We start from the raw sequence: 11,335 nt of genomic DNA, 5'->3' as shown, positions 1-11,335 counted from the left end.
CTATCTTGTCTATCATAAAGTCTAAGGACTCCTATACCATGGTCTAATACCTCAGGATTATTAATGTGACTGTCCTTCCTATTGTCTTTAATAATGCCTAACCCTTATACTCTATTTTCTCAGATTCTCTCTTGTAAGAAGTACTTTTACTTTTCTAGATTTTATGAACAATTTATTCACCATTTCTTTATACCCAGATTCACATGACCTCTTTGCTTTCAACATCAGAATTATCAGAATCATATCTCGGCTTACTTGTATTGTCCTCCCCCAAGGGGTTCTGAGATAGCAGTCACTTCTTAAGCCAGGCTCTGGCCACTGACCTTTCTCTTGACCTTCTCCCAGCCACTTAATCTAATATATAGATTACCTTCTTCTATGCAGCCCCTCACTGCCACAACATATTGTTCAGCTTCAAAACTTTCTAAGAAACAGAAGATACAGAGTCACTCTCCTCTGAAACTCAATATATTATCTTTCAGCTCAAATATCTAGGCTTTCTATTATCCTCTAACAGTTATGAACTCACTCTTGTTTACAGATAGTACCTGTGGTCCCTCACACCTCCAACCACCAAGGAAAAGATTCTCTCCTTCTTCAGCCTGGCCTTAGAACCAGGATTTCAAACTTTGCCCTCCTTTCTCACTCCTTCTATAAAGCAACCAAGGGTCCTCAACCTGTAGATCAGTGGTTTTCAACCTTCCTAATAGTATAACCCTTTAATATACTTCCTCGTGTGGTTGTGACCCCCAACAATGAAATTACTTTTATTGCTACTTCATAACTGTCATCTTGCTACTGTTATGAATCATGATGTAAATATGTGATATGCAGGGTATCTGATAAATGACCCCTATGAAAGTGTCATTCAACTCCCAAAGGGTTGTGATCCACAAATTGAGAACCTTTACTCTAGGTCTTACTCAGTCTGTCACACCTCCTCTCAGAGGCACTCCTATAAGCCCCCACTCTGGCTCTCTCAGACCTTGGCCTACCATTTTTCCTGTGAAAACTGAGGTCTGGGAACAAATGAGATGACCAACCTTTGCCCCTGTTGCCTTTGCCCCTATCTTTTCAAGCAGCTAGATAGAACAGTTAGGACATAGTAACCTTGTATATGGGTGTTAGCAGCACCCTTTCTATTGGCCCGGGAGACCTCTAAGGTCACCTTTGGTTGCTTTCTGGCTGTTGTTTCTCTACAGTGGCTCAAGGACTTCATATCACACAAAGAATATCTCACCTTTGACCCATTCTACGCTTCAACTTTTTTCATATTACCTTCTTAGAAAATCCTGATGTCTCACTTGATTACTTTCCTCTTCCAAAAGCCATAACCCGCCCGGCCCGCAGCAGCTCTCTGCTCCCAGAACCGGTGAGAGAGAGACCCAACCGCCTGGTCAGGTGGGCACTCCTGAGGCTGCAGAGCAGAAGAGACCACCAACACTGCTCACCCCTGCCCACATCCCTGGCCCAAGAGGAAACTGTATAAGGCCTCTGGGCTCCCGTGGGGGAGGGCCCAGGAGCAGCAGGACACCTGCCAGAGACACCGCCGGACCCTGAAGGAAACAGACCGGATAAACAGTTCTCTGCACCCAAATCCCGTGGGAGGGAGAGCTAAACCTTCAGAGAGGCAGACAAGCCTGGGAAACCAGAAGAGACTGCTCTCTGCACACACATCTCAGATGCCAGAGGAAAAAGCCAAAGACCATCTGGAACCCTGGTGCACTGAAGCTCCCGGAAGGGGCGGCACAGGTCTTCCTGGTTGCTGCCGCTGCAGAGAGCCCCTGGGCAGCACCCCACGAGCGAACCTGAGCCTCGGGACCACAGGTAAGACCAAATTTTCTGCTGCAAGAAAGCTGCCTGGTGAACTCAAGACACAGGCCCACAGGAACAGCTGAAGACCTGTAGAGAGGAAAAACTACACGCCCGAAAGCAGAACACTCTGTCCCCATAACTGACTGAAAGAGAGGAAAACAGGTCTACAGCACTCCTGACACACAGGCTTATAGGACAGTCTAGCCACTGTCAGAAATAGCAGAACAAAGTAACACTAGAGATAATCTGATGGCGAGAGGCAAGCGCAGGAACCCAAGCAACAGAAACCAAGACTACATGCCATCATCGGAGCCCAATTCTCCCACCAAAACAAACATGGAATATCCAAACACACCAGAAAAGCAAGATCTAGTTTCAAAATCATATTTGATCATGATGCTGGAGGACTTCAAGAAAGACATGAACACACTTAGGGAAGCACAGGAAAACATTAATAAACAAGTAAAAGCCTACAGAGAGGAATCGCAAAAATCCCTGAAAGAATTCCAGGAAAACACAATCAAACAGTTGAAGGACTTAAAAATGGAAATAGAAGCAATCAAGAAAGAACACATGGAAACAACCCTGGATATAGAAAACCAAAAGAAGAGACAAGGAGCTGTAGATACAAGCTTCACCAACAGAATACAAGAGATGGAAGAGAGAATCTCAGGAGCAGAAGATTCCATAGAAATCATTGACTCAACTGTCAAAGATAATGTAAAGCGGAAAAAGCTACTGGTCCAAAACATACAGGAAATCCAGGACTCAATGAGAAGATCAAACCTAAGGATAATAGGTATAGAAGAGAGTGAAGACTCCCAGCTCAAAGGACCAGTAAATATCTTCAACAAAATCATAGAAGAAAACTTCTCTAACCTAAAGAAAGAGATACCCATAGGCATACAAGAAGCCTACAGAACTCCAAATAGATTGGACCAGAAAAGAAACACCTCCCGTCACATAATTGTCAAAACACCAAACGCACAAAATAAAGAAAGAATATTAAAAGCAGTAAGGGAAAAAGGTCAAGTAACATATAAAGGGAGACCTATCAGAATCACACCAGACTTCTCGCCAGAAACTATGAAGGCCAGAAGATCCTGGACTGATGTTATACAGACCCTAAGAGAACACAAATGCCAGCCCAGGTTACTGTATCCAGCAAAACTCTCAATTAACATTGATGGAGAAACCAAGATATTCCATGACAAAACCAAATTTACACAATATCTTTCTACAAATCCAGCACTACAAAGGATAATAAATGGTAAAGCCCAACATAAGGAGGCAAGCTATACCCTAGAAGAAGCAAGAAACTAATCGTCTTGGCAACAAAACAAAGAGAATGAAAGCACACAAACATAACCTCACATCCAAATATGAATATAACGGGAAGCAATAATCACTATTCCTTAATATCTCTCAATATCAATGGCCTCAACTCCCCAATAAAAAGACATAGATTAACAAACTGGATACGCAACGAGGACCCTGCATTCTGCTGCCTACAGGAAACACACCTCAGAGACAAAGACAGACACTTACCTCAGAGTGAAAGGCTGGAAAACAACTTTCCAAGCAAATGGTCAGAAGAAGCAAGCTGGAGTAGCCATTCTAATATCAAATAAAATCAATTTCCAACTAAAAGTCATCAAAAAAGATAAGGAAGGACACTTCATATTCATCAAAGGAAAAATCCACCAAGATGAACTCTCAATCCTAAATATCTATGCCCCAAATACAAGGGCACCTACATATGTAAAAGAAACCTTACTAAAGCTCAAAACACACATTGCACCTCACACAATAATAGTGGGAGATTTCAACACCCCACTCTCATCAATGGACAGATCATGGAAACAGAAATTAAACAGTGATGTAGACAGACTAAGAGAAGTCATGAGCCAAATTGACTTAACGGATATTTATAGAACATTCTATCCTAAAGCAAAAGGATATACCTTCTACTCAGCTCCTCATGGAACTTTCTCCAAAATTGACCATATAATTGGTCAAAAAACGGGCCTCAACAGGTACAGAAAGATAGAAATAATCCCATGCGTGCTATCGGACCACCACGGCCTAAAACTGGTCTTCAATAACAATAAGGGAAGAATGCCCACATATACGTGGAAATTGAACAATGCTCTACTCAATGATAACCTGGTCAAGGAAGAAATAAAGAAAGAAATTAAAAACTTTTTAGAATTTAATGAAAATGAAGATACAACATACTCAAACTTATGGGACACAATGAAAGCTGTGCTAAGAGGAAAACTCATAGCGCTGAGTGCCTGCATAAAGAAACAGGAAAGAGCATATGTCAGCAGCTTGACAGCACACCTAAAAGCTCTAGAACAAAAAGAAGCAAATACACCCAGGAGGAGTAGAAGGCAGGAAATAATCAAACTCAGAGCTGAAATCAACCAAGTAGAAACAAAAAGGACCATAGAAAGAATCAACAGAACCAAAAGTTGGTTCTTTGAGAAAATCAACAAGATAGATAAACCCTTAGCCAGACTAACGAGAGGACACAGAGAGTGTGTCCAAATTAACAAAATCAGAAATGAAAAGGGAGACATAACTACAGATTCGGAGGAAATTCAAAAAATCATCAGATCTTACTATAAAAACCTATATTCAACAAAATTTGAAAATCTTCAGGAAATGGACAATTTCCTAGACAGATACCAGGTATCGAGGTTAAATCAGGAACAGATAAACCAGTTAAACAACCCCATAACTCCTAAGGAAATAGAAGCAGTCATTAAAGGTCTCCCAACCAAAAAGAGCCCAGGTCCAGACGGGTTTAGTGCAGAATTCTATCAAACCTTCATAGAAGACCTCATACCAATATTATCCAAACTATTCCACAAAATTGAAACAGATGGAGCCCTACCGAATTCCTTCTACGAAGCCACAATTACTCTTATACCTAAACCACACAAAGACACAACAAAGAAAGAGAACTTCAGACCAATTTCCCTTATGAATATCGACGCAAAAATACTCAATAAAATTCTGGCAAACCGAATTCAAGAGCACATCAAAACAATCATCCACCATGATCAAGTAGGCTTCATCCCAGGCATGCAGGGATGGTTTAATATACGGAAAACCATCAACGTGATCCATCATATAAACAAACTGAAAGAACAGAACCACATGATCATTTCATTAGATGCTGAGAAAGCATTTGACAAAATTCAACACCCCTTCATGATAAAAGTCCTGGAAAGAATAGGAATTCAAGGCCCATACCTAAACATAGTAAAAGCCATATACAGCAAACCAGTTGCTAACATTAAACTAAATGGAGAGAAACTTGAAGCAATCCCACTAAAATCAGGTACTAGACAAGGCTGCCCACTCTCTCCCTACTTATTCAATATAGTTCTTGAAGTTCTAGCCAGAGCAATCAGACAACAAAAGGAGATCAAGGGGATACAGATCGGAAAAGAAGAGGTCAAAATATCACTATTTGCAGATGACATGATAGTATATTTAAGTGATCCCAAAAGTTCCACCAGAGAACTACTAAAGCTGATAAACAACTTCAGCAAAGTGGCTGGGTATAAAATTAACTCAAATAAATCAGTTGCCTTCCTCTATACAAAAGAGAAACAAGCCGAGAAAGAAATTAGGGAAACGACACCCTTCATAATAGACCCAAATAATGTAAAGTACCTCGGTGTGACTTTAGCCAAGCAAGTAAAAGATCTGTACAATAAGAACTTCAAGACACTGAAGAAAGAAATTGAAGAAGACCTCAGAAGATGGAAAGATCTCCCATGCTCATGGATTGGCAGGATTAATATAGTAAAAATGGCCATTTTACCAAAAGCAATCTACAGATTCAATGCAATCCCCATCAAAATACCAATCCAATTCTTCAAAGAGTTAGACAGAACAATTTGCAAATTCATCTGGAATAACAAAAAACCCAGGATAGCTCAAGGTATCCTCAACAATAAAAGAACTTCAGGGGGAATCACTATCCCTGAACTCAAGCAGTATTACAGAGCAATAGTGATAAAAACTGCATGGTATTGGTACAGAGACAGACAGATAGACCAATGGAATAGAACTGAAGACCCAGAAATGAACCCACACACCTATGGTCACTTGATTTTTGACAAAGGAGCCAAAACCATCCAAGGGAAAAAAGATAGCATTTTCAGCAAATGGTGCTGGTTCAACTGGAGGGCAACATGTAGAAGAATGCAGATCGACCCATGCTTATCACCCTGTACAAAGCTTAAGTCCAAGTGGATCAAGGACCTCCACATCAAAGCAGACACACTCAAACTAATAGAAGAAAAACTAGGGAAGCATCTGGAACACATGGGCACTGGAAAAAATTTCCTGAACAAAACACCAATGGCTCATGCTCTAAGATCAAGAATCAACAAATGGGATCTCATAAAACTGCAAAGCTTCTGTAAGGCAAAGGACACTGTGGTTAGGACAAAACGGCAACCAACAGATTGGGAAAAGATCTTTACCAATCCTACAACAGATAGAGGCCTTATATCCAAAATATACAAAGAACTCAAGAAGTTAGACCGCAGGGAAACAAATAACTCTATTAAAAAATGGGGTTCAGAGCTAAACAAAGAATTCACAGCTGAGGAATGCCGAATGGCTGAGAAACACCTAAAGAAATGTTCAACATCTTTAGTCATAAGGGAAATGCAAATCAAAACAACCCTGAGATTTCACCTCACACCAGTGCGATTGGCTAAGATCAAAAACTCAGGTGACAGCAGATGCTGGCGAGGATGTGGAGAAAGAGGAACACTCCTCCATTGTTGGTGGGATTGCAGACTGGCAAAACCATTCTGGAAATCAGTCTGGAGGTTCCTCAGAAAATTGGACATTGAACTGCCTGAGGATCCAGCTATACCTCTCTTGGGCATATACCCAAAAGATGCCTCAACATATAAAAGAGACACGTGCTCCACTATGTTCATCGCAGCCTTATTTATAATAGCCAGAGAATGGAAAGAACCTAGATGCCCTTCAACAGAGGAATGGATACAGAAAATGTGGTACATCTACACAATGGAATATTACTCAGCTATCAAAAACAACGAGTTTATGAAATTCGTAGGCAAATGGTTGGAACTGGAAAATATCATCCTGAGTGAGCTAACCCAATCACAGAAAGACATACATGGTATGCACTCATTGATAAGTGGCTATTAGCCCAAATGCTTGAATTACCCTAGATCCCTAGAACAAACGAAACTCAAGACGGATGATCAAAATGTGAATGCTTCACTCCTTCTTTAAATGAGGAAAAAGAATACCCTTGGCAGGGAAGGGAGAGGCAAAGATTAAAACAGAGACTGAAGGAACACCCATTCAGAGCCTGCCCCACATGTGGCCCATACATATACAGCCACCCAATTAGACAAGATGGATGAAGCAAAGAAGTGCAGACCGACAGGAGCCGGATGTAGATCGCTCCTGAGAGACACAGCCAGAATACAGCAAATATAGAGGCGAATGCCAGCAGCAAACCACTGAACTGAGAATAGGTCCCCTATTGAAGGAATCAGAGAAAGAACTGGAAGAACTTGAAGGGGCTCGAGACCCCAAAAGTACAGCAATGCCAAGCAACCAGAGCTTCCAGGGACTAAGCCACTACCTAAAGACTATACATGGACTGACCCTGGACTCTGACCCCATAGGTAGCAATGAATATCCTAGTAAGAGCACCAGTGGAAGGGGAAGCCCTGGGTCCTGCTAAGACTGAACCCCCAGTGAACTAGTCTATGGGGGGAGGGCGGCAATGGGGGGAGGGTTGGGAGGGGAACACCCATAAGGAAGGGGAGGGAGGAGGGGGATGTTTGCCCGGAAACCGGGAAAGGGAATAACACTCGAAATGTATATAAGAAATACTCAAGTTAATAATAATAAAAAAAAAGCCATAACCCTCACCCATTCTTGCCTAGAATCTCTTGAAACTGTTACCTATAAAAATCCACAACTTTCTATCTGCCCTCTGTCATAGTCTAACTATAGTTAGTTTGTAGCTGGAAGCTCATCTCCCAACTCCACTTGTTCCTGCTCTGGTTTTCCTCTGACTGAATTGTAGAGTCTGTCCCTTTACCACTAGGCAGTGCTTCTGAGAAAGTAGAACTCACAGCTTTCACTAGACTTCTCCTTAGCACAATACGAACCCGAACCCATCAATATATACACAGATAATAAATACACATTTCACACCCTATACTATCATGCCTCCATTTGGCAGGAAAGAGGCTTTCTTACCATAAAGGGCATATCTATTACCAATGGGCCTCTAATCCTAAAGCTCTTAGAAGTCTCTTATCTTCCCCAGCAGGCAGCAGTCATTCACTGTCAGGTTACCAGGCCCCTACTAATAATACAGCTTTAGGAAATGCTTCTTTACTGACAGGGATGCTAAAGAGGCCAAGCAACACCCTGACCCTGATTCTGCTACTCTCCCTTTGGCTCCTCCAAACTTAACTCCTACCTACCCTGAATCCCTTTGGGCTATGGGAGATACTATGGGGCCCTCAGGAGTATGTTTTATACAGGACAGGTACTGCCTCCCTGACATTCAAGCAAAGCCCTTCCTGACAGTTATTCACAACTTCTTTTTGACCTGGGTCCCAACCTCTCTACTACTTCCTTCAATATCTAGTCTTGCACCCTAACATTTCTGCCCTTCTTAAGGCTCTACCTGCACTCAAACCTCCCCACAGCAGGCTTGTGACACCTTCCTTCCTTCCTTCAACCAATACTAATTTCAGGGTAATCTATCTGGGAGAGGAATGGCAGATAGATTTCCCATATATGCCTCCTAAACCAAAACATAAATATATTCTTAATATGGTAGAGACTTTCTCAGGATGGATAAATGTTTTCCCTACTATAGGTGAGATTTTAGGAGTGGTCTATTCCTGTAACAGGGATCCATCCAGACTTTAGTTGGATCCCAGGCCTTAGCACAACTGACTCCATGATTGAAGTGCCATTCAAGCTGTAAAACTCAGCACATAGACAACACCACCTGCCAAAACTAAAACAAATACCTAATTCATCAAACTCAAAGGTGTTTAATAACAGAGAGCTGACTGGGGGAAGACCTTTTGTTTAAACTGAAAGCCACCATCACCTTCTTTAATGATGAGATGCAGTTAGAGATACCCAGCACAATTTTGATGTCTTACCCTCTGTCAGAAGAATAACTCCTAGCCAAAAGTTCTGCCTCCAATCAAAAGATGCAGCCGACCTATCTCTCAGACTGACAACAAAGATTCCCAGAGGTGTGGGCAGAAACAAACCTCCCAGGATTGGCCCAACACTAAGCTTCTATATTGTTCAACTAACCAGTTCAGCTATCCCCTGAACAATTAAAAAATACTCAATGACTCTGAAAACAAAAATGGAAATTGCAGCCATCCATATAGTCTGGCTTGGAGAAACAGGCATCCCGGTTCCCTGCCAGTCTATGCCTCTACTGCTTATGAAGAAACTTGGGGTCTCTGATTCTCATGAGTCTGAGTCTTACAGAGAAACAGGTGTGCACTGTCTTGGTATTCAAGTCAGGTACCTCAACCCAAAGAACAAAACTTAATGTGATCCAGGATTTCAGATGGGGAAAAGGAAAGTCCACTACCATATACAGAGACAGTCACTATGCTTTTAGTACTACGCATGTCCATGGCATATCAATAGAGAAAGTGGACTTCTCACCAATGGAAGAAAGGACATTGAAAACAAAGAAAATCCCTCCTAGAGGCTATTTGGCTTCCCCTACAAATTACTATCTTCCATTGACCTGGCAGCCCCACAAATGGCCCTCAGACCTCTAGGGCCTATTCTGATGACATACCATGACCTGGTTCTGCCTGAGACTACATGGTAAAGACAAAATAGACAGCTCAAACCCACACATAGGTTGATGAAGAACACCAGAAGGAAAGATTGTTCTCCCAGAAATAACTGACAGGACCCTGGTAACTGGCATTCACCGGACTACTCATCTGGGGTCCACAAAACTTTCTGAGTTGCTCAGACTAAGGTATGTTATACCTAGACTGGACAGTCTTGTGTGGGGTGTCTCAGCCAGATGCCAGGTTTGTGCTTCAGTGGATCCGAAACAGAGAGCCCTTACCCAGGAAAGGGTCTAAATGAGAGACTAAAACCTCAGTGAACTCTGGGAAAACTGACCTCACCAAACTTGCTAGTTTTTGTATATACTCTTCCTGGGTGGATAGAAGTATCCCCGCCAAGACTGAAACGACTGAAATAGTAGCTAAAAAGCTCCTCCAGGAACTGGTCCCCTGATTCAGCCTCCCACTAGCAATGGAGTTTGACAATGGCCTAGCTTTCAGAGCCAAAACCTCTCAATAGCTAAAATTTTAGACATAGATTAAAAACTGTATTGTTTTTATAGAGCTCAGAGGTTTGGCTAGGTAAAAACAATAAAGACATTTAAAAGAAACTAACAAAATTCTCAGAGTCCAGAGAAGGATGGTAGGCCTCCTTCCTTTGCTTTGCTTTGGGCTTACTACACCCCATACAGGAAAGGATTCGCCCCCTACGAGATGATGTTTGGAAGACCTTCCCTATGGCTTCCCATGCTCAGAGACAGTTGGTAGCACTCTCTAAGCATTCCTTTCTCAAGTCACTACAGGCCTTCCCATTTTTCATACAGGCTATTCATTCGTCTATTCAAGACACCCAGCCAGCCTGTGTCTACCACCAGTTTCCCCTTGTTTGAGTTTGGTGATGTCATCAGGGTCAAAAAGGTAGCCAGAGGGGCAATGGAACCAACTTGGGAAGGACCCTACAAGGTTATTCTCTCCACTCCTATAGCTGGGAAGATATATGGATCCTGGCATCACACTATGGATCCACCATATGAAGGTCAAGAAATGGGAAGCCACAGATGCCACTGCCAAATGGACTGTCTCTGGACTATAAACTCTCTGAAATTAAGGTTTTATAAGTCTCCAGGCCATCCTGCTCTCTGTCTACCTCCTCCTGAGTCTTGTGTTTTATATTGTGGGTATAAATATGAGGTTATGGTCCACCTACCACCGCTCTCAGGACTGGATGTGGGAACTGAGGAAAACAGATACAGGGAAGGTAGTAGCTACTGTACAAGCAACCAGTATTCTGTATTGAATGTTACTTACTGATGTCCACTTTCAGTGCCTGGTTATATGGAGAAAAAAGATAAGAGAACTTCTCTTTTGAGATAGGAATCAGAGTCAATAATTCTATGTGGCTAGGTCCCATAGTTGCCAGAAACAAGGGAGCTTCCGTTGCAAAAATTGGGATTATAAGATTGAGATTTCCTGAAATTTTCCTTTTAAAACATTCTGGTTGCTGGGAAATAGGAAAAACCTGGGAACTCAGACTTTATGCTATAGGAAAGGACCCTGAAGATAGAGTTAATCATTCCCAGCCAAAAATCAGCCAGGATTGTTGGTTATGCTTAGACATCCAGCCCCTGTACTACATAGGGTTAGAA

Source organism: Rattus norvegicus, chromosome X (assembly GCF_036323735.1).
Source record: "Rattus norvegicus strain BN/NHsdMcwi chromosome X, GRCr8, whole genome shotgun sequence".
NCBI lineage: Eukaryota > Metazoa > Chordata > Mammalia > Rodentia > Muridae > Rattus > Rattus norvegicus.
The sequence above is the reverse complement of the archived record's forward strand: the minus strand, read 5'-3'. Positions refer to the sequence as shown.